Genomic DNA, 25,299 nt, shown 5'->3' with positions numbered 1-25,299 from the left:
CAAGCTCATTTTATGAGGCCACCATCACCCTGATACCAAAACCAGACAAAGATACCACAAAAAAAGAAAACTACAGGCCAATTTCACTGATGAACATCGATGCAAAAATCCTCAACAAGCAAACTGAATCCAACAATACATTAAAAGGATTGTACATCATGATCAAGTGGGATTTATCCCAGGGATGCAAGGATTCTTCAATATCCACAAATCAATCAGTGTGATACACCACATTAACAAACTGAAGAATAAAAACCATATGATCCTTTCAATAGACGCAGAAAAATCCTTTTACAAAAATCCACCACTCATTTCTGATAAAAACCCTTCAGAAAATGGGCATAGAGGGAACCTACCTCAAGATAAGGGAAGCCATATATGACAAACCCAGAGCCAATGTCATTCTCAATGGTGAGAAGCTGAAAGAATTCCTGCTGAGATCAGGAACAGGACAAGGATGTTTGCCCTTCCCACTACTCTTCAACATAGTTTTGGTTGTCCTAGGCCATGGCAATCAGAGAAGTAAAAGAAATAAGAGGAATCCAGATTGGAAAGGAAAAGGTTAAACTATCACTGTTTGCAGATGACATGATACTATACCTAGAGAATCCTAAAGACTCTACCAGAAAACAATTAGAGCTCATCCATGAATTTGGCAAAGTCGCAGGATACAAAATTAATACACAGAAATTGACTGCATTTCTATATACTAATAATGAAAGATCAGAAAGAGACATTAGGAAAGCAATCCTGTTTACCATCACATCCAAAAGAATAAAATACCTAGAAGTAAACCTACCTAAAGAGACAAAAGACCTGTACTCTGAAAACTGTAAGACACTGATGAAAGAAATCCAAGATGACACAAACTGATGGAAAGACATACCATGCTCTTGGACTGGAAGAGTCAATATTATCAAAATGACTACAATACCCAAGGCAATCTACAGATTCAATTACCAAGGACGTTTTTCACAGAACTCGAGCAAAATATTTTAGAGTTTGTTTGGAAGCACAAAAGACCCAGAATAGCCAAAGCCATCCTGAGAAAGGAAAATGGAGCTGGAGGAATCAGGCTCCTTGGATTCCGACTATACTGCAAAGCAACAGTCATCAAAACCGTATGGTACTGGCACAAAGACAGAAACATAGATCAGTGGAACAGGATAGAAAGCCCAGAATTAAACCCACCCACCTACAGCCAGCTAATCTCTGACAAGGGAGGCAAGAATATACAATGGAGAAAAGAGAGCCTGTTCAATAAGTGGTGCTGGGAAAACTAGACAGCCACATGGAAAAGAATGAAATTAGATCACTTCTAAACACCATACACAGAAATAAACTCAAAATGGATTAAAGACCTAGATATAAGACCAGACACTATAAAAATCTGAGAGGAAAATATAGGCCAAACACTCTCTGACATAAATGATAGCAACATCTTCTGAGATCTACCTCTTAGAGTATTGACAATAAAAACAAAAACAAACAAATGGGACTTAAATGTTTCGGAGTTCTCATCATGGCTCAGTGGTTAATGAATCCGACTAGTAACCATGAGGTTGCGGGGTTGATCCCTGTCCTTGCTCAGTGGGTTAAGGATCTGGTGTTGCTGTAAGCTGTGGTGTAGGTTGCAGATGTGGCTCGGAACCCGCATTGCTGTGGCTCTGCTGTAGACTGGCGGCTACAGATCTGATTAAATCCCTAGCCTGGGAACCTCCATATGCCATGGGAGTGGCCCAAGAAATGCAAAAAAAAAAAAAAAAAAAAAAGTTTCTGCACAGCAGATGAAACTCTAAAGGAAACAAAAAGTCAACCCACAGAATGGGAGAAATTATTTGCAAATGAAGTGACTGACAAGGGATTAATTTCCAAAATTTATACATAACTCCTACCACTCAATAGTTAAAAAAACCCAACTCCATCAAAAAATGGGCAGAAGATCTAAACAGATAATTCTCCAACGAAGACATACAGATGGCCAAAAAACATATGAAAAGATGTTCAATATCACTCGTTATTAGAGAGACACAAATCAAAACCACTATGAGGTACCACTTTACACTGACCAGAATGACCATCATCAACTTGTCTACAAACAATAAATGCTGGAGAGGGTGTGGAGACAAGAGAACCCTCTTACACTGTTGGTGGGTATGTACATTGGTGCAACCACTGTGGAAAATAGTATGGAGATCCATCAGAACACTAAAAATAGAATTACCATTTGATCCAGCAACCCCACTCCTGGGCATCTATCCAGAGAAAACCATGACTTGAAAAAATACATATACTCCAATGTTCATTGCAGAACTATATACAATATTCAAGACTTGGAAACAACCTAAATGTCCATCGACAGAGGAGTGGATCAAGAAGATGTGGTACATATACACAATGGAATATTACTCAGCCATTAAAAGGAAAGAAATAATGTTATTTGCAGCAACATGAATGGACCTAGAAATTATCATGCTAAGTGAAGCCAGTCAGACAGTAAGACACCAACATCAAATGCTATCACTTACATGTGGAATCTAAAAATGGGACACAATGAACTTCTTTGTAGAATAGATATTGACTTACAGAATTCAAAAACGTGGTTTCCAAATGAGACAGGTTGCGGGTTGGGAGGAATGAACTGAGGGTTTGGGATGGGAATGATATAAATTTTGGCTGTTATGATCATTGTACAAGTATAAATGTAATAAAATTCATTGAGTTATAATAAAATAAAATAAAATAGCACCCCCCCCCAAAAAATACCTTGGGATAAACAGGACCAAGGCGATAAAAGACTTATGGACTAAGAAGTATAAAACATTAATAAAGGAAATTAAAGAGAATTCAAAGAAATGGAAAGATATCACAAGCTCTTGGATTGGAAGAATTGATAATTTTAAAATGGCAATATTACTCAAAACAATTATAAATTTATGTGATCCCTATCAAATTACCCATACTTTTCACAGAACTAGAGCAAATAGTCCTGAAATTTATATGGAACCATAGGAGACCCAGATTGCCAAGGAAACCCTGAGAGGAAAAAAAAAAACAAAGCAGGAGGCATAATTTTCCCAGGCTTATGACAATATTACAAAGCTATAGTAAGCAAAACAGTGTGGTGTCAGTACAAAAATGGACACACAGATCAATGGAACAGAACAGAAAGCCCAGGAATAAACCTACACACCTGCAGTCAATTAATCTTCAACAAAAGAGGCAAGAATATACAATAAGAAAAAAGACAGTCTCTTTAGCAATTGCTGGGAAAGTTGGACAGCTGCTTATAAATCAATGAAATTATAACATACATGCACATCATGCACAAAAATAACCTCAGCATGGCTTAAAGACTTAAACATAGGAGTTCCCATCATAACTCAGTGGTTAACAACTCTGACTAGGAACCAAGGGGTTGTGGGTTTGACCCCTGGCCTTGCTCAGTGGGTTAAGGATCCGGCATTGTGGTGAGCTGTGGTGTAGGTTGCAGATGTGGCTCGGATCTGGTGTTGCTGTGGCTCTGGCGTAGGCTGGTGCTACAGCTCCAATTAGACTCCTAGCCTGGGAACCTCCATATGCCGCCAGAGCAGCCCAAGAAATGGCAAAAAGACAAAAAAAAAAAAAAACTTAAACATAATGCATGATAGCATAAAACTGCTAGAATAGAGCACAGGTAAAGTATTCTCTGACATAAACTGTACAAGTGTTTTATTAGTTCAATCTTCCAGGGCAATAGAGATTAGAAACTAAAATAAACCAATGGGTTTTAATCAAATGTGCAAGCTTTTGCACAGCAAAGAAACCATAAAACTAAAAGAAACAGAGTGGGAGAAAATTGTTTCAACCAATGCAACTGATAAAGGCTTAATCTCCAAAACAGAAAAACAACTCAACAACAAAAAAATCAAACAACCCAATAAAAAATTGGGCAGGAGACCTAAATAGACATTTCCCCAAAAATGATATATGAATGGCCCAGTAGGCACATGAAAAATGCTCAACATCACTAATTACTAGAGAAATGCAAATCAAAATTATGATGGGGTACAACCTCAAACAGGTCAAAATGCCATCATTAATAAGTCTACCAATAACAAATGCTGGAGAAGGTGTGGAGAAAAGGGAACACTCTTACACTGTTGGTGGGAACGTAAATTGGTACAACTACTATGGGAAATAATATGGCGGTTCTTCAAGAAACTAAATGTAGAACTACCATATGACCCAGCAATCCCACTCCTGGGCCCACACTCTGCCAAAACTATAATACAAAAAGATAGACGCACCCCTAATGTTCATTACAGCAGTATTCCCAATAGTCAAGACATGGAGACCACATAAATGTCCATTAACAGATGAATTGTTAAAGAAGATGTGGTACAGATATACAACAGAGTATTATTCAACCCTATAAAGAATGAATTAATGCCATTTGCCGCAACATGGATGCAACTAGAGGTTATCATACTAAGTGAAGTCAGTCATTAAGAGGACAAACACCATATGATATCACTTATATAAGTATGGCACAAATGAATCTATCTATAAAGCAGAAACAGATTCAAGGACATAGAGAATAGCCTTGTGGTTGCCAAGGGTGAGAAGGGAGGGAGAGGGATGGACTTGGAGTTTGGGGTTAATAAATGCAAACTGTTACATTAAGAAAGAATAAACAACAGGGTTCTACTGCAGAGCACAGGGAACTAAGTCCAGTCTCCTAGAATAGACCATGATGGAAAAAAAAATGTGTGTGTGTGTGTGTGTGTAATTGAGTCACTTTACTGTATAGCAGAAATAATTGAGTATAATTGAGTCACTTTACAGCAGAAATTGGCATATTGTAAATCAACTACATTTTAATAAGAAATTTAACAATATTGATGTATTTGTAATTAAGTATGCACAATCAGTATAGTATAGTATACACAGGAATACATCAATTGTATTTATAAGTGCAGAGATTTGGAACATGTAGATACGCAAATCATCATTCAGCATTTCCACTGGTAGTTGCATTTATATTCTATTTTTTAAACCAAAAGAATGTATTAGTAATTCATTAAAAATAAAGTGAACAAATCCAAACAGTAAGTAGATGGTGTTAGTGTTTATTCTCAATTACCCCCTACTCAGTAAAAGAGGCTATATATCTGATAGAAGGTAATGCTTTCTGAAGCCTCCATTCTCAGGATGGAAAGTGTTTCTTTTTACTGATAGAACCTTTTTATGGACAGTGTGCAGAATAATGCCCACTCCCCAACAATGATGTCCTCATCCTACTCTCTGGAACCTTTCCATGGCAAGGGGGAATTAAAGTTGTAGATGGCATTAAGGCCTTAATCAGCTGACTTTAAAATACAGAGTTTATTCAGTCTTGATACCATCATAGAGACCCTTAAAAAGGGGAAAAGAGGCAGGAGAGGAAGTCAGGGAGATAGGATATAAGACTCTACCTGCTGTTGCTGACTTTGAAGATGGAGGAAGAAGGCCACAATCCAAGGAATGTGGGAAGCCTTTAGAAACCAGAAAAAGGTGAGGAAGTGGATTTTTCTCTAGAGTTTCCAGGAGGAACACACACCTACCAATGTAGATTTTAGCCCAATGAGATCTGTGTAGGAGTTTTGTCCTAGGGGGGCATAAGATAATAAATTCATATTGTTTTAAGCTGCTGAGACTGTGGTATTCTATGACAGCAGTCAGAGGAGGCAGAGACTGTGGAGTGGGCTGAGGGAACAAAATAATCCAGCTCCAAAGAGTCTCTCCAAAAACCTAAGTGTTTATTCATTTTATGAATTACATTTAGCTAAAGATGAATAAGAAAAAAAAAAAAACCATGGATACTGGCATATCAACATTTATTCTTTAATGTAGGAAAGAAGCCTTTGTTGAGTGATTCTCTTCCTTTGAAAGTAATATATTTTCTTATTTTCCTCATTGGGAATCCTTCCCTCTCCCTTCATCCGTGAAGAAAAAAATGTGTAATTACAAAGGAACTATAATTACTCTTGAAATTAAACACAAATCATGACACATTTAGGTGGGATCTTTCTTCACAGATTTAACTATTTTGCAGTTCTTCCTTGGTATCAGGCACAATGCTTTAATTCTGAAAACCATGTCAAGTAGGTATGATTAATATGATTAATATCCTTTTATTGATGATAAACCCAAAGTATAAAACAGTTGAGTAATTTTTCTGAGCTAATCAGTTTTGAATCCATGTCTCTTGACTCAAGGACCCACATTTTTTTGGTTGTTTTTTGCATTAAAAAAATTATTTTCCATCACGGTCTATCCCAGGAGATTAAATATAGTTCCGTGTGCTATACAGTAGTCCCTGATTGACTATCCATTCTAAATATAATATTTTACATTTAGTAATCCCAAACTCCCAGTCCTTCCCATTCCCTCTTCCTTTCCCCTTGGCAATTACAAGTATCTTCTCCATGTCTGTGAGTTTGTTTTGTTGATAGGTTTATTTGTGACATATTTTAGACTCCACATATAAGTGATATTTTATGGTATTTTTCTCTTTCTGACTTACATCACTTAGTATGAGAATCTCTAGTTCCATCCATGTTGCTGCAAATGGCATTATTTCATTCTTTTTTATGGCTGAGTAGTATATATGCACCACATCTGCTTCATCCATTCATCTGTCAGTGGACACATAGATTTTCATGTCTTGGCGATTGTGAATAGTACTGTAATGAACATAGGGGTACATGTATCTATTTGCATTACAATTTTGTCAGGATATATGTCCAGGATTGGAATTGCTGGGTCATATGGTAGTTCTTTATTTAGTTTCCTGAGGAAATTCCATACTGTTTTCCATTGTGGTTGTACCAATTTACATTCCCACCAGCAGTGTAAAAGTGTTCCCTTTTCTCCACACCCTCTACAGCATTTGTTATTGATAGACTTATTAATGATGGCATTTTGACTTGTTTGAGGTGGTACCTCATCGTAATTTTGATTTGCATTTCTCTAATAATTAGTGATGTTGAACATTTTTCATGTGCCTACTGGCCACCCTTATGTCATTTTTGGAGATGTGTCTATTTAGGTCTTGCCCATTTTTCAATTGGATTGTTTTTTTTTTGTTGTTGTTAAGTTTTAAGAGTTTTTCAAGGGCTCACGTTCTCAAGCACTGAGGCTCCCTACTCTGCTGCTCAGCTTCCTTTCCTCTTGACTCTTCTTCAGAGTCATCACCCTTCGTATCTTGCTTCAGTAGCCCCTGGCCTTTCCCTAAGAACTTTTTCTCATCCATTGAGTTCATCATGTTATCTTCTGCCTTCACACTCTCTCTTTCAAATCACTGATCCCTATTTTTCTAATATCACCTCTACTCTTTACTACTTTCAATGTAGATTTTAATAGGTCATTATACTTTTTAGTGTTCTTGTGTATGTGTGTGTGTGTGTGTGTGTGTGTGTGAGTTTGGCTTTTTTTTTTTAAGGCTAACCATTTAAAATAATTCTATGTTTGTACTTAATTTCTTTCATCTCGATTCATAGAAACACATAGAAAAACACAAAGTAAAAACATGAAGTAAATGTTTTCTAACTTTTTCTTCTATTTTCTATGACAGATTCTACCCTATCCTGCCCCTTCAAATCCATGTCATCGTTTCACTCTTCTTGGGTTCTACATGCCAAAATGTTAGCGACTAACAGCTCTGTCAGTATAAAATATTAGGAACTAAGAGTTCCCTCACCTTCCACGTGGAGCCTAATTGCATCTCCCTGGTGGATCTTGACTTGGGATTATTCAGTGCTGATTCTGAACCACACTATCAAATGTAGCTTTTCTGAGCAAAGCAAAGATTGTTTACTGTTTCCTACTCTTCTGATTCAGTGCAAAGAAATTTTATCTTTTCATATTAGAAGCTGTTTGACATTTCTCTCTGGAATTTTCTCAAAATTTTAAGCAGAAGCCTGAAAAATACAATCCCCAGGGTGCATTAATCCCCAAAGCTTCCTGTTTACATTCCTTAGTGAAGCCTACTTCTCATACTACAATGTCATTGACTACCTGTCTGCTTGTACTATTGCCTAATTGCCCAGTAGGATATCTTTCAGGATGTGGGGAAAGAGGGAGCAATGAAGTTTCTATAAATGGACACAGTTGTGTGCATGCTTTACTGTTTGTCTTAGGACGTACATCTTTGAAGTAAGGATCCATGTAGAACAAGGGCATGGAGGGGGGAGACTCTTTCACTCCCTCTCCTTCCACCTTCTCTTCTGCAAGGACCTGCTATCCTGTCTCACAGGATGCAGCATTTTCTTTCCACTGTTACTTTTACTACCTGACCTCATCTTGGCTTGCTCTAGTAGAAATTCCTTACAGGGTATCAAATTGTTGATATTCACTTCTGCTCCTCAGTGTTGTCACAACTTTGTAACTCCCTGTATCCTTTCATTGCTACTACAACGAGAAAGGCAAGAAGAGTGAATTGGTACCATTCCCATAACCCAGAAATCATCTCTGCGAAGATACTTTTGCTGTGTAAGTGCTTCTTGTTGTCATCCTCAGTGGAAGCTATAATCTGCATACCACTTTTCCATCCCTAGCTACTTGCTCTATTTTCTTGTATTGTCCCTGCTTTTTTGTTTGTTTTTTTGTTTGTTTGTTTTTGCTTTTTTAGGGCTGCACCTGAGAAGTTCCCAGGCTAGTGGTCGAATCAGAGCTATAGCTGACGGCCTATACCATAGCCACAGCAATGCAGGATCTGAGCCACATCTGTGACCTACCCTACAGCTCACAGCAACACTGGATCCTTAACCGTCTGAGCCAGGGATCAAACCTGGGTACTCATAGATATTAGTTGGATTCGTTTCTGCTGCATCACAACAGAACTCCTGTCTTCCTCTTCTTTCCCTCTCTTCCACTTCTTCCTGAAGCCCACCTAGGCTATGTCCTCTTATAGCACCAAAGCCTTTCTGTGTTCAAGTGGTAACCCTATTTTATTAGCTATTTCTTGTCATCTTTAATTGCAGGCCTTTGAAACTGGCACCAGTTCTCTGTCTCCCATTCAGGATCTTGAGCATATGGCTTATAGGTAGCCTCCTTTCATCCTAAAGGCTGCACAAAATGTTGTTTCCAGGAGGTTCTGCTGTGCCCTTTTCTCCATCATAACATGCTTTTCCTGACTGTAGGTAATACTCAGATGATTTATGGAACCTCATCTCTAATGTGTCTTTAAGTCCCCTATTCTCACGGGGAAACCTATGTGTCCCTAACTGAAAAGCGCTTGGCAGGTAGTTAACCTTATCTTCCTTTGCCACAGTTCTGTTACATGCCTGGGTCAATGAAACCAACTTCTAAATTGTTCCTTTTACTGAAACCATCTATATGTCACAATCTCTTCTTAACAAGTCAGTGAATCATTGATCCTTAGGGTTGAAAAGGATCTTAAAATTAATTTGGGTATATACAGTAACATGAGGATAACATGACATTAACATTTAATAGCCATCATGTGAAATTATGTATACAGTTTGGCCTTGTGTGTGTGTGTAGGGGGGTGTATGTGTACGTTGGAAAAGGGAGACATCACAAAGTTAATGGGGTTGTCTCTGGGTGGTAGGATTACTGTTGCTTTTAATCTTCTTTCTTACCCTTAAATTTTCTTTAATAAGCAATACCAGATTATAGGAAACACTGGAGAATCACTTGTAAAATTCCAATGGGAAAAATTTTCAGCCTCAAATTCTCTACCAATCCAATTAATGATCAATAGCAGATATATTAGACATGAAACTACCACAAAATTTATCTTGAATTTGTTCTTTTAGAAAGCTCAGTGAGACTGATTTATTGCAAAACAAGGGAATAAGATAATGAAGCAGAAGACACAAGATGTAGGAAACCAAAACCCAAACCAAAAATCTTTGAGGAAATTCTTAGGAAAGTAGACATGAAAACAGTTATGTAAAGATATTACCTTAGAATGGAGAAGAGGCTGAAAGGGAAAGCTTGTTTTTATTCTTTTTTTCCCTTTGGGAGAAATAATTAAGAAGAAATTACTCTGATATGTCCCTAGATGTCATTTTTAATGGATAGTGTTATTTACACATTTATTCATGTAACACTTATTTGCTAAGCACCTATTATGTGCCACTGCTATGTTAAGTGCTGCTCAGAAGAGTGAACCAAAAATATTATCTGTTTTTATGCAGCTTAAAAAGATAATGGCATCATTTCTAATTTCCTCCAGAGCCCCTTTTTAATAAATGAAGTCTTCTCCCCAAGTAATACATAAGGATATCAAATCAGAGGATTTGCATTACTTGCTCAAGGTTGCCAATCAACAAGTGCCAGAGCTGGAATTCAAAAATGGACCTAAAGCCTGTGCTGTCTTTGTGCTGTTCAAAGTAGAGTCTTTAGTTTTTTGGGTTTTTTTCTCTCCAGGGGAAAAAAAGTCCTTGCTAAGAAATCTGCTTTCTTAGAACTGTATATTTAACAAAAATGGTGAGGAAAGGAATTTTGAAATCTCTCCTGGCTGGCCATTTTGCGGATGATGTGTCTGGATAAATCTGCACCTGATCGTCTGTGACAAGCCGCTCCTGTACAGATGGACGCCCAGCAGACGATGCTGCAGGCTGAGTTACTGCTGCACTTCCCAAAATGTTTGCTCAGCATAACCACAAATGGAAAATAAACTTGTAAACCATTGTCAGTGATGTAGCTCAAAGACTTTATGGGCTGAAGTGTCTTTAAAGTTGTTTTTCATTATAGTCTGCCCTTTTTCAATGGGCAGAATTCATTTTCTCCTCTTTAAGCTTGCTCAGTGAGGGGAAAACGGATCTTGAAAACAAGACCGAGGTCTGATTTCCTTATGTCCTCTGTGAAATGCATCCTCTTCTTCAAAGCTGGGATCATTCTCTTCCTTCCTCTCCTTACCCTATATGACCTCACCTCACTCCACGAAACTCCTTCTCCAACAATCTGTCACTCTCTGGCAAGCTGCACCAGGTTACCTGAACTCTGCATCCAACTGGAAGCAATTTGCTGGGTGTGGGCAGGTGGGCAGCCTCTCTGATACTAGGTTTGATATAAGCCCTTAACAAACCTCAGGTTTGCTTAGCACAGTGGTTTCAGGTTTCAATTCTGCAAACCAGAACTGCCTGGGTTCTAATCTCTACCAGGCTATGTAATTTCCCTGTGCCTTTCTGTAAAGCAGGAATGACAATAGCCCTTTCTTTGTAGGATTTTAATGGGAACTCAGTGAGGTAATAAATGCAAAGTGCTATTAGCAAGACTTGTGGGTTTTTTACCAAATTTCTTTTCACCTGGCTTTCTAGCCTCAAAATAATTTGCCCCGGGATTTCAAACAGAAGATTCCCACAGTATGATCTGTCTCCATGTCATTGACTCTGGATTTGAGAAGCAATCGGTTTTCATCCCCAATGTCTTATTTCTGATCAGACACCATGTCCCCTTTGGAAATTCATTCAGCTCTGACACCTCACTTCTGGAGGTTCCCTGGCCCTGCTGGCACTAAATCCTTAGACTCCAGATGCTTCTTTCCTGCCTTTCTCTTTTTATAGCTGCTCCCCTAGCCCTTCACGATGCCTGCTAACTTGGAAATCTGTGTCAAGGATTCTGGCAAGAATTTAATTGGTAAGTTTCTCAAAGTTTTCCATTATTAAGAGCTTTGCAATGGCCAAACCAGACTTCAAAAAAGAAAACACTTCCCCTCAAGCCCAGAAAATGCAAATGGTGCTCTATTTTAGCTGTCTGAGATAACTTCGGTTGCTGAACATGTAAGATTCAGCTGCTGAACACGTAAGACAATTCACCTCACTTACCAAACCTCTATACATGTCAAGGGCAAGCCCGAGTCCTCCCTGGTTTGCTAATCAGGGATTAAGGGACAAGCCTGTGTCCAGCCTGCTGTTAACCTTCAAGGACTCTAAAAGCCAAAACCTTCAAAGAAAAAGAAAGCCTACCTTTCCCTTAGAGGTTGGGGTTCCTCCAGGATCAATCCTGGGCCCGTCTCTATCTTCCTCCATTTCTCTTCTCCACTTCCCTCACTTGACACACATCCATGGCTTAATAATCATCTCTAAAGTTGTATACATCTGGGAAAAGAGTTGCTCCCACTCTCTGTAAGGCAGAGGAATGCTGACCCCTTTAAAGAGGAGATAGAATCACAGCTGTTGAAAGACCAGTTCACGGGGTGCCTCTTTCCTGGTTTGTCTTTTCAAGACCAATTCTCCATCATGAGTAGGCTCTGGCACCTTGCTGTCTCTCCTCTCCCTGCAGCTGCCCCAGTTGTCTGCTTTGAGGGGTGGGGGGCCTGGCTGCCCTCTGCTGTTGTGGCTAAATTTCCCTGGACTTTGCCTTTTTCTTCACCATGGTTGGGGCCCTGGCCCACTTTGCCTGGGGTGGAGATTCAGCCCTCACTCCTTTCTCTCTCAGCTTCTCTCTCCCTCTGCTTTTCCTCTTTCTGCCATGTGGCAGCTGAACTATGGCTGTGGACATTTGTCCTCAAGTCCTATTGCTTGACCAAACAGGAAAGGGAGGGGAGAATGCAAACTGTCCCAGGAAAGGAAACTTTAGATCCCTTGTTCTTATGCAGAGCTCCAGCAGCTTTTTGTGAATTAGCTTTCCTCAATTGGTTGTTTCCCTTTAATTTTAGTCAATTTCAAGAGCCCTGAAATGGATGCTTATGAGAATTTGATTGAGTTTTGTAGTTATTTTTTGAGAAAAGGATTTGCCAACCTCTTCACTCTTCTGTAGGCACCGGTTGGGTGATGTGAACTGCTATAATTATCCACTTATGAATATATTTATATCCTTCATGTTCTTTGACTACTTTGAATAAATAAATGCCTGTTGGTCAAAATCTTTCCTTTGCTATTGGGTAAATAGCAAAGGAATGCTATTTATCCAATAAGTTTTGGATAACTTTCAAATTTTGGTAACTCCCTGTAATCTGCTCGCCGTAACACTCACCATATAAGCAAATTCCAAATTTTCTGTATAATTATTCTTAACCCTCACTAACCTGTAAACTCCAGTATGGTAGTTTTGTTCACCACAGTCTGATGAATATGTCAAGCACAATCAAATATTAAGAAGTGCTTAGAAATACTTTAAAGTATTTTCAAGGTAAATGAGTAAATTTCCCCTACCCTGTTGCTCATCACGAGTAAGTGAGGCTGTGCTGAGGTAATAGGAAGGAGTTTAGAAAATATAGAAGGCATTTTAACTAGAACTCTATGGCTAAATAATTAGTCACTGGGGGGTCATTTTAGGAAAGTGCTGCTTTGCTTTCAAAACGAGGGATTGTTTAGCTCATTAGAATTTTATTCCATGAAACCTCAACTTGTTTTTGAAGGCACTTAGCCTGTAGTTATAATTTTAGGAAGACAGTGTAATAGAATGGAAAAACTAGGACTGGGAATTTAGATTCTTCTCTCTCAGTGACTGGTTGACAGATAACTGATTGAACGTCATTTTCCTTGGGCGTCCATTATCTCATTTAAAGTGAGAACTTGGACTGCATTTCATTGGTTTGCAAACATGGCTGAGCAGAATAATCTCATTGTTGGAATCCCCAGGGTTGAGGTATGATGACCTGTATTATTAAAAGCTCCAGTGGTAAGTTTTTTGTAGTCAGCTTGACTGGTAAATGGATAGCATTTGAGAATCACTGGACGAGATGATCTCAAAGGCCCCTTGCAGTCCTGAACTGACTCTCTTCCATTCCGCTCCATAAAAGTGAAACTCTCTTCGGGTTATGCACCCAGGATCACCCCCAAACCTCTCTGTGGGAGGGTGAAGTCTTTGAAGATGTGGTTTATTCAGGCAAAAGGAAGCTTCTGGCTTGTTTTTGTGTAGTCATACAAAACAGGTGTGTGTGAAACGGGAATTGGAGAAAGGAAACTCAAACCTCTTTTGGCTGATTGACAATGGACATAGGAAGAGAACAGCTAATTATCTAATAAGTGAGCCTGGCAGGGTATTTTGATCACTTGATTCTGATCCTGAAAGTGAGCATCTGCTATTATCTCTTTCACTTCCCAACTTTTAGAAAAGCAGACTTTCCCAGCATGAGCTTATTTCAAAATAAATCAAATAAGACTTTGCATGCAAAAAGGGTGTGCTGGGTATTGTGAACAGTACTGCACTTAACAAATTCAACAGTTTGTTCTCCTGGGAATAGAAGGAAATAAACTTAGAGGAAAGTGTGGCAGATAGCTGCCTAGACCACGTAGACCTTCCTGCTCCAACACAGGCGTTTGCTTCCTTTTTCTCTGTGAGAAGAATAGACCCACCTAGATCCCTGAGAGGAAAGCTGAGCTCAGTGTGATGATCTGAGAGTGCTGGCCTTGTCTCTGTTGCTAAAAGAGAGTGTTTCTGCTAGATGCTAAAACCCAATATTTACTGAGTTAGGCTCTCACTGGGGAAGCCTGAGTGTGTGGTAGAATAGCTGCTCCCAAAGTACCAGAGAAGTGTGCTGATCTACAAGAGAAGCACAGGCTCTGTTCCCTCTTCATGGATCTTAGTGCACTTGGAGCAATTCTATTTAGAAAGTTGAAAACAATAAGCAATTTTAATATAAAATTGACCAACCCAGTGATTCACAATCTTCTTGGAATGATGAGCCACTTTGTCTGAGAGTAACAGACATTTTAATTAAAGTATAATATGTTCCCCAGCAGAAACATCATGTATTCACTAAGAATAATATATACAAAGAGCAGGACCACACACAAAAAATGTTTATAACTTTTAGTAACAAGATAAGATTCAAGATAGCATGGAAAATATTATTCATATGTAAAAAGAGGCACAGGAAAAATTATCTAAAGGGAATGTATAGAATAATAATGAGTGTATTAGAACAGTGTGATTAATAGCTGATTTTTTCCTTTTTCATACTGTCCATAAGTTGATTTTTAAAAATTATTACTGTGATTAAGAATAAATGCTATTGAATGAAAATCATCTGAACTGCTATTTCAACCTCCTTGTCTTCCCTTCCCCACACATTCCTTCAGTCAGAGTAATAAGGGAAAGGGCAAGGATTCATATATGGGAAAAAGAGGTAGGGGTTTGTGTTGATTGCCGGCTTAATACGAGACTAGCTGTCCCAAGTTTAGGTGATTAGGGAGGATGGACCACTGAGCACAGCTGGACTATTGTACTGAATACGAGAGCATCTGTGTTACAAAGGATACTAAAAAGGAAGAACTCTGACAAATGAATGCTGAAAATGTTGTTCTACATGCTTTGCCCATCTTGCACTTAAGTGGTCATCTATACCTCTTCTATTTGAGTCCAAACATGGCTTTTCAGTCTAATCCAATCTCCAAGGCTACTCCGTTGAATATTCCATTGTGTGTTTTTGTTTGTTTTTTGGCTTTTTTTGCTTTTTTAGGGCTGCACCTGGGGCATATGGAGGTTCCAAGGCTAGGGGTCAAATCTGAGCTGCATCTGCAGCCTACACTACCGCTCACAGCAACACCAGATCCTTAACCCACTGAATGAGGCCTGGGATCAAACCCACGTTCTCATGGATGGTAGTGGGGTTTACTAACTGCTGAACCATGATGGGAACTCTAAGTGTTTTAAAATCTTTCAGTTACTCCATGATTCTACAGCAGCCACTTTCTAACACTATGTTTCAGATATTCCTAGCATAATTTTTGATATACATTAAATAACAATAAACATTCATTGAATGAAAAAGCTCTCCTTTATCAGTTACTATATGAATGAGTGAATGAATCAATGAACAGTCAACAATCATTTTCCAGAACACTAGAATAAGGATCTCTGAAAATCTGTTCTTCCAAAAAAAGCAATAAGAATATTGGAAAAAATTGTCAATTGTCAAAATAAAGTTTATCAGAGCTCTGTAAATTAAATAATGCCTTGCAACCATCTAAGGCATGTTTATTTAAGAAATATGGCTGGATCTTTATAAGCACAGCAAGCTTTGTGTGGTTTTAATTTGCCAATCTTATCCACCTCTCCCTAGCTCTGCAGTAGTTTTGAAAACAACTAAGGTAGTTGTGGGAACCAGCAGCCCCGAACCCACTGCAGGAGGCATGAAGGGTTTGGAACTCCCCAAATACCCCATAACCAGAGAACTGTCATATTTGACCTGCCTGGCAACTTACTGATGGGTTCCATTCTCAGGGCTTGCCTTTATTGCTACTGACACAGATCTTAACTCTGTGCAAACAGTCCCACCAACAGAGCATTTGTCAAATAGAGTCAGTTGCAATTGTTTAACATCACAGCTGCCTGAGGCAATGTTACCAGTAGGATTAACAAGAGGCTGATTAAACTCTCAGAGAAAACCTGGAGAATGAGATGTCCATAGGGGACTTTTGAAAAATAGTTCTAGCATATTCCTGGGAGTCAAAAGCCATACATATGTACCACGCTATGCAAATGCCCAGGAAAGACATGAGAAGTAAAGAGCTTGCCAGAGCATTGAAAGCATGGCCAAGCATGCAGACACACAGCCCCTTTTCAAAGGCTGGAAGACATATTGGTTCAAGGCATTTAAGGAAATCTCTATCCAATAACTAACTAGCCACCAACCTTACTAATTAGAGACTTCAATGGCCACTATAATAAAGAATATAAACTTACAAAGTTCGTTCAGGAAAATCACTAAAGAAATAGTTAATAACCACAACGAAAAGCAATGACAACAAATCCTGAGGAGGAGGGAGAGATCTAATTTCCAGAATTAGCACACTGTATTATTTAAAATTTCCAATTTGCAACAGAAAATTATGAGACATACCAATAAACAGGGAAGTATCACCAATTTAGAGGACCAAAAAAGTCAATGGAAACTGTCCCCAAGGAAGCCCAGGTGAAGACTAGACAAAGACTTTAAATCTGCTATTATACCTCAGAAAACTAAATATAGAACTACCATATGACCCAGCAATCCCACTCTTGAGCACATATCCATACAAAACTTTCATCGAAAAATATACATTCACCCCTATGTTCATTGAAGCACTATTCACAATAGCTAAGACATGGAAACAACCTAAATGTACATTGACAGATAAACGGATTAAGAAGATGTGGTATATATACACAAAGGAATACTACATGAAATGTAATGTACATGAAACATTTTCCGGGATAGACTATGTGCTTAAATATAAAACAAATCACAATAGATTGTAAATAAATGAAATCATTCAAAGTATGTTTGTCAACCATGATAAAACTTAATTGGAAATCAAAAATATAAAGACACTGAAAATTAAATATACCTCTAAATAATAAAGTCCAAAAAAATCAAAAGGGATATTAGAAAATATTTTGAACTCAGTGAAAACAAAACAAAAACATATCAAAATTTATGGGATACAGCTAACACAATGATTTAGGGGAAATAAATAATCCAAAGAAGCCTTTACCAGAAAAGAAGGGGAGTTCCCATCATGGCACAGCAGAAGTGAATCCAACTAGGAACCATAAGGTTTCGGGTTTGATCCCTGGCGTCACTCAGTGGGTTAGGATCTGGCATTGCTGTGAGCTGTAGTATAGGTTGCAGACATGGTTTGGATCTGACACTGCTGTGACTGTGGTGTAGGCCAGCAGCTGTAGCTCTGATTGGACCCCTAGCCTGGGAACCTCCATATGCCGTGGGTGTGGCCCTAAAAAGCAAAAAAATAAAAAAATTTTAAAAAAATTAGTTTTCTGAGGAATCTCCACACTGTTTTCCACAGTGGCTGTACCAATTTACATTCCTACCAACAGTGTAATATTGTTGTACACCTATAAATGCAATAAAATTAAGAAAAAAGAAAATAAATTATACTTCAATAAAAATAAATTTAAATTAAAAAATTAAAAAAGAAGGAAGGTAGAGCATAAATCATTTAAGCTTCATCAAAAGAAACGTAAAAAAAGACAAAATGAAGAAAAAACAAAAAATTAAACCAAAAGTAAGCATAAGGATGGAAATAATTTAGACTGGGGTGGAAATCAATAAAACAGGAAAATAAAAACCATAGAGAAAAGTAAATGAACCCCGATTTAGTTCTTTGTAAAGAGCAACAAAATCAACAACCTAGATTGACTAAGAAAAAAGGGAACAGACACAAATGACCAAAATCGAGAATAAAAGAAGGAACATCACTACAAAAACTACAAAAATTAGAAAGGATTATAGGTAAGAATATGAAAATTTTGTGCCCAAATGGCATATCAACACAATGGGATATTTATTCAACCACAAAAGAATGAAGTGCTACATGCAGTGAAAAGCATCCTTGTGCTATAACAAGGATGAACTTTGTAAACTTTATGTGGAATGAAAGAAGCCAGACACCAAAGGCCATATAGCTCATGACCACTTTTGCTGTAGTTACAGAGTACGGAGGGGTGAGAGACGATGAAGAAGTGAGAGAGGAAAACAGAATCTTGCTCCCAAAAGGCCAGGTTAAAACATGTTAAAACCTGTTACAGCATTTGACCACCATTCTGCAGCCATAGAAAACCTTAAACTGGGAGGAAATAACATGATCAGACCTCTGAGTGTTACAAGGATTACAGGTCACAGGAGGAAGTTAATGGGAAAAAGAGAAGGCTAAGGAAAAAAAAAAAGGTAATTATTTCCTAATAGCTAGAGGATGTCCAGTGATCTGCCTGGAAAGGGAATGAGTGACTTTAGGAACAAGTGAGCTCCTGCATCTGGAGTTAAGTAAATCAAAAGTGCATGAGCATTCATACTGATATTGAAAATTCTTGGATGAGGGCATAAAAGGCTCTTCTAACAACTTTAGATTTTATGACTCATGGATAGAAAAAGTTAAAAGGAAAATCAGAATAAGGGAAAATTCACTTTGTTTTAAGAGCTGTTTGCAAGTTTGGAATTTCTATCAAGAAAGCAGGAAGTTTATTCAACAGTTGCTCATGGAGCACTTTCTTTGACTCTGTGTCTGGGGCTGGACATACAGTGTGGACAAAGCAAACACAGTCTCTGCCTTCATGGAGATTGTGGTCCAGGGAGGTGGAAGGTGGGGTGGCTAAATTGGAAGTACATAGATTCTTGAATAAATGAACAGCTATAAATGTTGATACAGTTGATGAAGGAACAGAATAAGTTGTTAAGCAAGTGAGTGACAGAGGAACAAATATCAGATGAAGGAATCAGGGATGTCATTCTGAGGAATGATACCCACACCAAGTGATGGAGGAGCAGAGTTTTTGAAGTTGGGGCAGGGGGAGAGGGCTGGATGAAAGAAGAGTTAGAGACAAGACTAGGGGCAGAACCGAGAGTAGGTCCTGAGGAAGGAGAGGACTGGGAAGGTTCACAGAAATTAAAGAAGGTCGGTGTGGCTGAAACAGGAGGAGGATGTGGCTGTGATGGTATGGAATGGGATCCCTGATGTAGGCAGAAATCTTATCCTGTAAGACCTGGCAGACCATAATAAGGATTTTATATTTTATTTAAGTTACATTGGAAAACCAATGAAGTGTTTTAAGTAGAGAAACAACATGGTCCAATTTTTGTTTTTTTAAAAAGCCTCTCTGGCTACTATGTGGATAAAGGATTGGAGAAAGGAAAAGGGGATGAGAGAGATAAGCAAGCAAGCTACTAGCGTAGTCAACACATACTGTAGTGATAGAATTAGAGACCTGGTGATGGATTCAAGCTATGGCCCAGAGAGAAGCAGATGGTTGAGGCTGGTTCCAGATTTCTAACCAGAGCAACTGGGGCTAGAGGGCCCAATTACTGAGATGGGAACATTGGGGGAAAAAAAGAGCAGATTTGGGGAGAAGATAAATAATGTCCGAAAATAAAGTTGGTAATCTTTGCTTTGATCCATTCTAAATCCATTCTCATCAGCTCTTTAAACATGAAGGGCAATGAAACAGGAAATCTCCCTCTTACTTACTGGATTGATAGTAGTGGCAATTTGTAACTTCAGCATTAAATCAGGTGAACCTCATATTATGGAGATTACATGGTGTCATCAAATGCACTTCTGAAGGATTCATATTTTGAGAAAACCCACGACTCTCATATGATCACCCCCACCTGCATGCTTTCTTTGACTTTTGGAAGGGCAATCAAGAATATCAATGTGTAACATTTGACCCGAGTCTTGAAGTTTGGGTAAAATAGAGGTTTGGGGTGGGGAGATCAGCCCAGAGCAGGGAGTAGCTAGCTTACTGCAAGAGAGAAGACTGAAAACAAGGACTCGATTAGTATTTATGTGGAGTTCAGTAAACTAGGTGAGAGGTGCCTCCATCACAGTGGGGCAACTGCTGAATGGTCTGCAGATTTCAAATCATGTCCAGTTGCACATACGTAGCTATGAATACAGACTGGGCATGGTTGCTGACTCAGGACACAGGGTCTGCTTCTCCAAAGCTTTTCAGCAAATTCTATTGCCTGTTGTGCAATCTGCTTCTTCTGATTTCACAGAGGTACAGATGAAACCTGTTTTAGAGTTCTGATAATCTTCCATTGGTTTGAAGAAACAACGTATCAGCACATAGTGTAAATTAAACCTACTGGTTCTTATTTGGGTCTGGGGCTCAAAGGTAATTTAGGTTGCAATGAGAATAGGTTTACTATTTGGGAAGCAAACATAGAGGACTACAAATGCATTACTATGTTTCTTTTCTGGTTGACAGGCACTAATCTAAGCTTTATTCTAATCCATTAGGGTTTATTCATGAAAGAGTAAAATTCCATAAACCAAGCTATAAACAATTCTGCCTTGGTGATCATGGGATCACAAGTTCTTTTAAAGGGAAGGACCTCCTACTAAGCCCTAAAGGATAAGGAATTCTAAGAAGAATATTCTAATTCTGAATAACAAAGAAGCTTGAACTGTAAAGAACATTGGAAATCTGCTCCTCAAATGTAACACTGCATCTGGTGCTAACATTGCATCTGGTCTTTAGTTAACCTTCAAGAAACACACATTGACTGAATGATTTCGTCAATGAATATACCTCCAGGGACTTCCATCAACATTCTGCCATCTCCCCAAGAGGAACAGAGCAAAATGACAGCTTTCTCAACTGGCACTGGTTTTACAGTTTATCAGATACAACATGAATCCCTTTTCTTTGACTTTAAATCTAGGTTGCTCTAGGTTATGACATGCCTTCTAACGTGGAGAGAAAAGTATCTAACTCTTTCTCCACTTAAAATGTTAGCGATTTCACTTATTGCTTAATTGAGGCCCATGGAAATCCAAGCAGGCCTAATCTCTGGGTTCCAGCCCACAGCCCTCCTACAAAATTTAATGCAGAAGAATGTAGCATTTCTGGTACAGGCATCAGAACCAACCGAGAATAACTATGAGGCAAAAGTAAGCTAAACAAAAAAAACCCACACAAGCAAAAAATCAAGCTGATACACAAGAGAATGTGAATTGACAAACACATTACCTTAGAGAAAAGCAGGATTGACAACTGCCTCTGGGGAACCTTCACGCTCCCCTGCTTTTTCTCTACTTCTCTAGCTGGAAGAGAATTTGCTGGCAAATGGATTAAAACCTATGACACTTAGATATTTTTCACACTACCAAAAGCAAGGCAGCATTAGGCCACATAAAAGGAAAACAGGCGTGACTCTTCCCTCACCTTCCACCTCACCTGAGTTACTGCTCTGTTCTCTCAGTCCCCTTGCCTCCCACTCTTTGCTCCCAGATGGTCTCCTTTAACCTTCTCATGTCGCTGACTCTTCCTGGTCCGTCTTTTGCTCCTCCCTTCATTTGTCTTGGAAATACAAAAAAGTGTGTGCGAAGACTTTGCAAAATGGCTTTGTGTTGAAAAGCATTTATTTGTGGCTCCATGTGCTCAAGGTTATTTCAAGATTCAAAGGAATCTGCAAGGCTCCTCTGAGGTGCCTGATGCCAATAGCGCATGGCAATTACAGGTATTCCTGGATGAGGGTTTTCACCTGAAAGATCCGGTGGTTCTCTTGTGTTTTGCCATTTAGCATTAAGTGATTCTTTTTTTTTTAATGGTCGAACCTGCAGCATGTGGAAGTTCCTGGGCCAGGGACTAAATCCGAACCCCATCTGCAGCAACACTGGATCCTTTAACCCACTGCACTGGGGATTGAACCTGAACTTCTGCAGGGACCCAAGCCGCTGCTCTTGGATTCTTAACCCATTGCACCATGGTGGGAACTCCTAATATTAAGTAATTCTGATGGATGTTCTGAACCTATTTCTCTGACTCTTGCCTAGATTCTGAGGCTATTTTCTCTTTGGGCTGCATACCTGGACTCTGAATCTTTTTTTATGATCACTTTCCAAACTTGTGACTTCGAGCACTGACTGCCCATTTGGTCTTGGATATAAGGCTACTTCTAACCTTTAAAACCAGAGTTTCCCTCTCTGTTGTTTCCAAAATGCAAATGGAATTGACAAGTATGATATAATAGAAAACACATGAGGGCTCCAGCCAAAAGACCTAGTGTTTCAATACTATCATCCTGGTTATCGACTTTTGACACTGGAAAAGACACTTACTTTGTCGGACTCCTGGATTCCTCAACTCCAAAGTGGTACCAATAATAAATGTTGGATTCCTTATTTAGGAGGGACCACCTAATTTTTGATTTCATGCCCCAAATCTTCCTTTCAATCCTCCCCATCATTTTTCCTCCCCAAGAGGTCACATTACTAATCCTAACATTCATATTCTAAAATGATGATTAGGCCACATTTATGCTTATTCGGGATCACTGTTTGTTGACAGATGACATCTGTGCATTTTTCTCTTTCTTCTGCTTTCCTTCTGCTCTGATTGTCTGCAGGCACTAGTTCCAGGAGGCCTGTAGCCTGGCCATGAGTGCCTCTCCTCCCTTTCTCCTGTACTTACTATGTAGTATTCCTACTTTTAGGCTTAGTAAACTTTCGATGGTTGGTGGGAAGATGAAGTCATCTTTGACCTGGACCTACCTTGTGAGTTTCAGCTTGGTTTTACCATAGAATCCTGTATTGGGGCACAGGGCACCAAGCCAGCAAAATAATAGGTTGTGGTATTTTGCTTTCCTTTTTTTTTTTTTTTTTTTTTTTTTTTATTCTTGGGTATGTTGTTTCCTCTAGTACCTCAATCTTCTCCCATAAGGACTTGAGAAAGCCATATACAAAGAACAAGTTTCTAACCTAAGACTATGCCAGAAACTCAAACCTGTTCTTAATCCTTCATACCTTCCGTCAAGTTTTGTGGAGATTTAAGAAGGCAATATATATCCAAAAGCCCCTGGTATGGTCCATAATAGATGCTTCCTGAGTGCTACTATCTCTGTCTAGTATCTAGTCTTGAATACTAGAGTCTTAGAGTTCCCACTGTGGCTCAATGGTAATGAACCCAACTAGTATCCATGAGAACGTGGGTTCGATCCCTGGTCCCGCTCAGTGGGTTAAGGATCTGGCATTGCCATAAGCTGTGGTGTAGGTTGCAGATGTGGCTTGGATCCTGCATTTCTGTGGCTGTGGTGTAATGTAAGCCAGCAGCTGCAGCTCTGATTCGAACCCTAGCCTGGGAATTTCTGTATGCCGTACATGCGGCCCTAAAAAGACCAAAAAACCCCCCAAAACAAAATAATAAAACCAAAAACCAAAAAACCAAAACCCCAAAGACAAGAGTCTTACTTCTAAGGGCAATCTGTGTACAACAGCATCAGTGTTGTCTGAGAGCTTATAGGAAAAATCAGAAACTTGGGTTATATCCATTCCATTCATCCGCATGTTAAACAAGCATTACAGGCACGCTGGAGTCTGAGATAATGACCAGGCACGTTACAGTCTGAGAATGATTGCTATAGCTTATACATGTCCTTTTTGCTCCCACGGCCCTGCTGCCTGTAGCTTGGATGGCCTCCCAAGACTGAGGAGCTTATGGTTACAAATGGTGGACTCTCCAAGTTAATGCAGATACTTCTGTCGATACAGTTTGAAGAGATGCTTGTAGTTGTGAAGTTATCTTTTCCTAAAGGAAATTAGAACTAGCATGTGTTGAAGAAACTCATAGAAAGGAAGCACAGGCAGGTACAGAAGTGGAGCTCCTCTGCGTGTGGTTTGAGACACCCGAGTGCAGAGAGGGCTTGCCTTTTTAATGAGCTCGTGAGTGATGGATGCCTCTCCAGAGGATCCTTTGCTTCCAAGAGGGAAGAAAGTATAATTGAACTTATAGATCACTCTTTCTATTCCACAGAAATGTGTGTGTGAGCTCTGAAAGGTAGAAGCTCTGTTAAAGTTCCCCATCAGTTGGACTAGATCAGAATGAGTGGAGTTACGGATTTTTTTGACTTATCTTCTTATTCATATTCATTAGATTTGGATATTATTGGATCAATGGTGACGTATTTTAAGATTCCTGAATATTTTACCTGTACTTTCATGTTGTTTAACTATTATGTTAAGATTTTTTTGGTCTCTTTCTATTCTCTTCCTTTTTAGATTTTTCCTTTTCTTTGTACGAAGTTGTCATAATGGCTTATGGAAGGAAACTTTTTCTAAACAAAACTTTTTCTAAAGCAAAATTAAGCAAAGCAAAACAAATATACAAGCAAAAAATCAAGTTGATCCACAAGAGAATGTGAATTGATAGACACATTACCTTAGAGAAAAGTAGGATTGACAACATTAAATATTATATATGATGGCTACTCAATGAAATGCAAATATCATGTAAAATAGAAGGCTGAAAACAGATAAGTTATAGTTAGAGGGTGGAGAAGGGGACTGATTATAAAGGGGCATGAGAGAATTTGGGAGGGTGATAGAACCGTTTTATAGTGGACTATAGTAGTGGTTACTGGAACAGACACATTTATTAAAACCCATAGAACAGTATACTTTAAAACAGAAAATTTTAAAGTATAAAAGTCATAACACAAAAAGAAAGGGGGGAAGATCCAATCTAAAAACAAATTAAAAAATTAAAATATTCATTCTAAATGTAATAGTTTTCATTTACTAACCCTACATCCCACTCCCCCCTCCCCACACTTGGCAACCACAAATCTGTACTCCATGTTTCTGAGTCTGTTTCTGTTCTGTAGATAGGTTCATTTGTGTCATATTTTAGATTCCATATATACAGCAGAAATTGACACAACATTGTAAATTAACCATCTTAAAAAAAAATTTAAAAATTAAAATAATTGCACCAAGTTGCATAGGATGTGGTTAGGTGTGGGTGTATATGTCTTACCTTTTAGAGGCAGCTGCCTTGGTTAAGGACATGGTCTTGAATACCAGAGGGTCTGAGTTCACCCTTGAAGTTACAAAATTCTGTATCCTTAGTTCCTTAATA

This window comes from Sus scrofa, chromosome 15, assembly GCF_000003025.6.
Source record: "Sus scrofa isolate TJ Tabasco breed Duroc chromosome 15, Sscrofa11.1, whole genome shotgun sequence".
Taxonomy (NCBI): domain Eukaryota; kingdom Metazoa; phylum Chordata; class Mammalia; order Artiodactyla; family Suidae; genus Sus; species Sus scrofa.
This window is presented reverse-complemented; position numbering follows the sequence as displayed.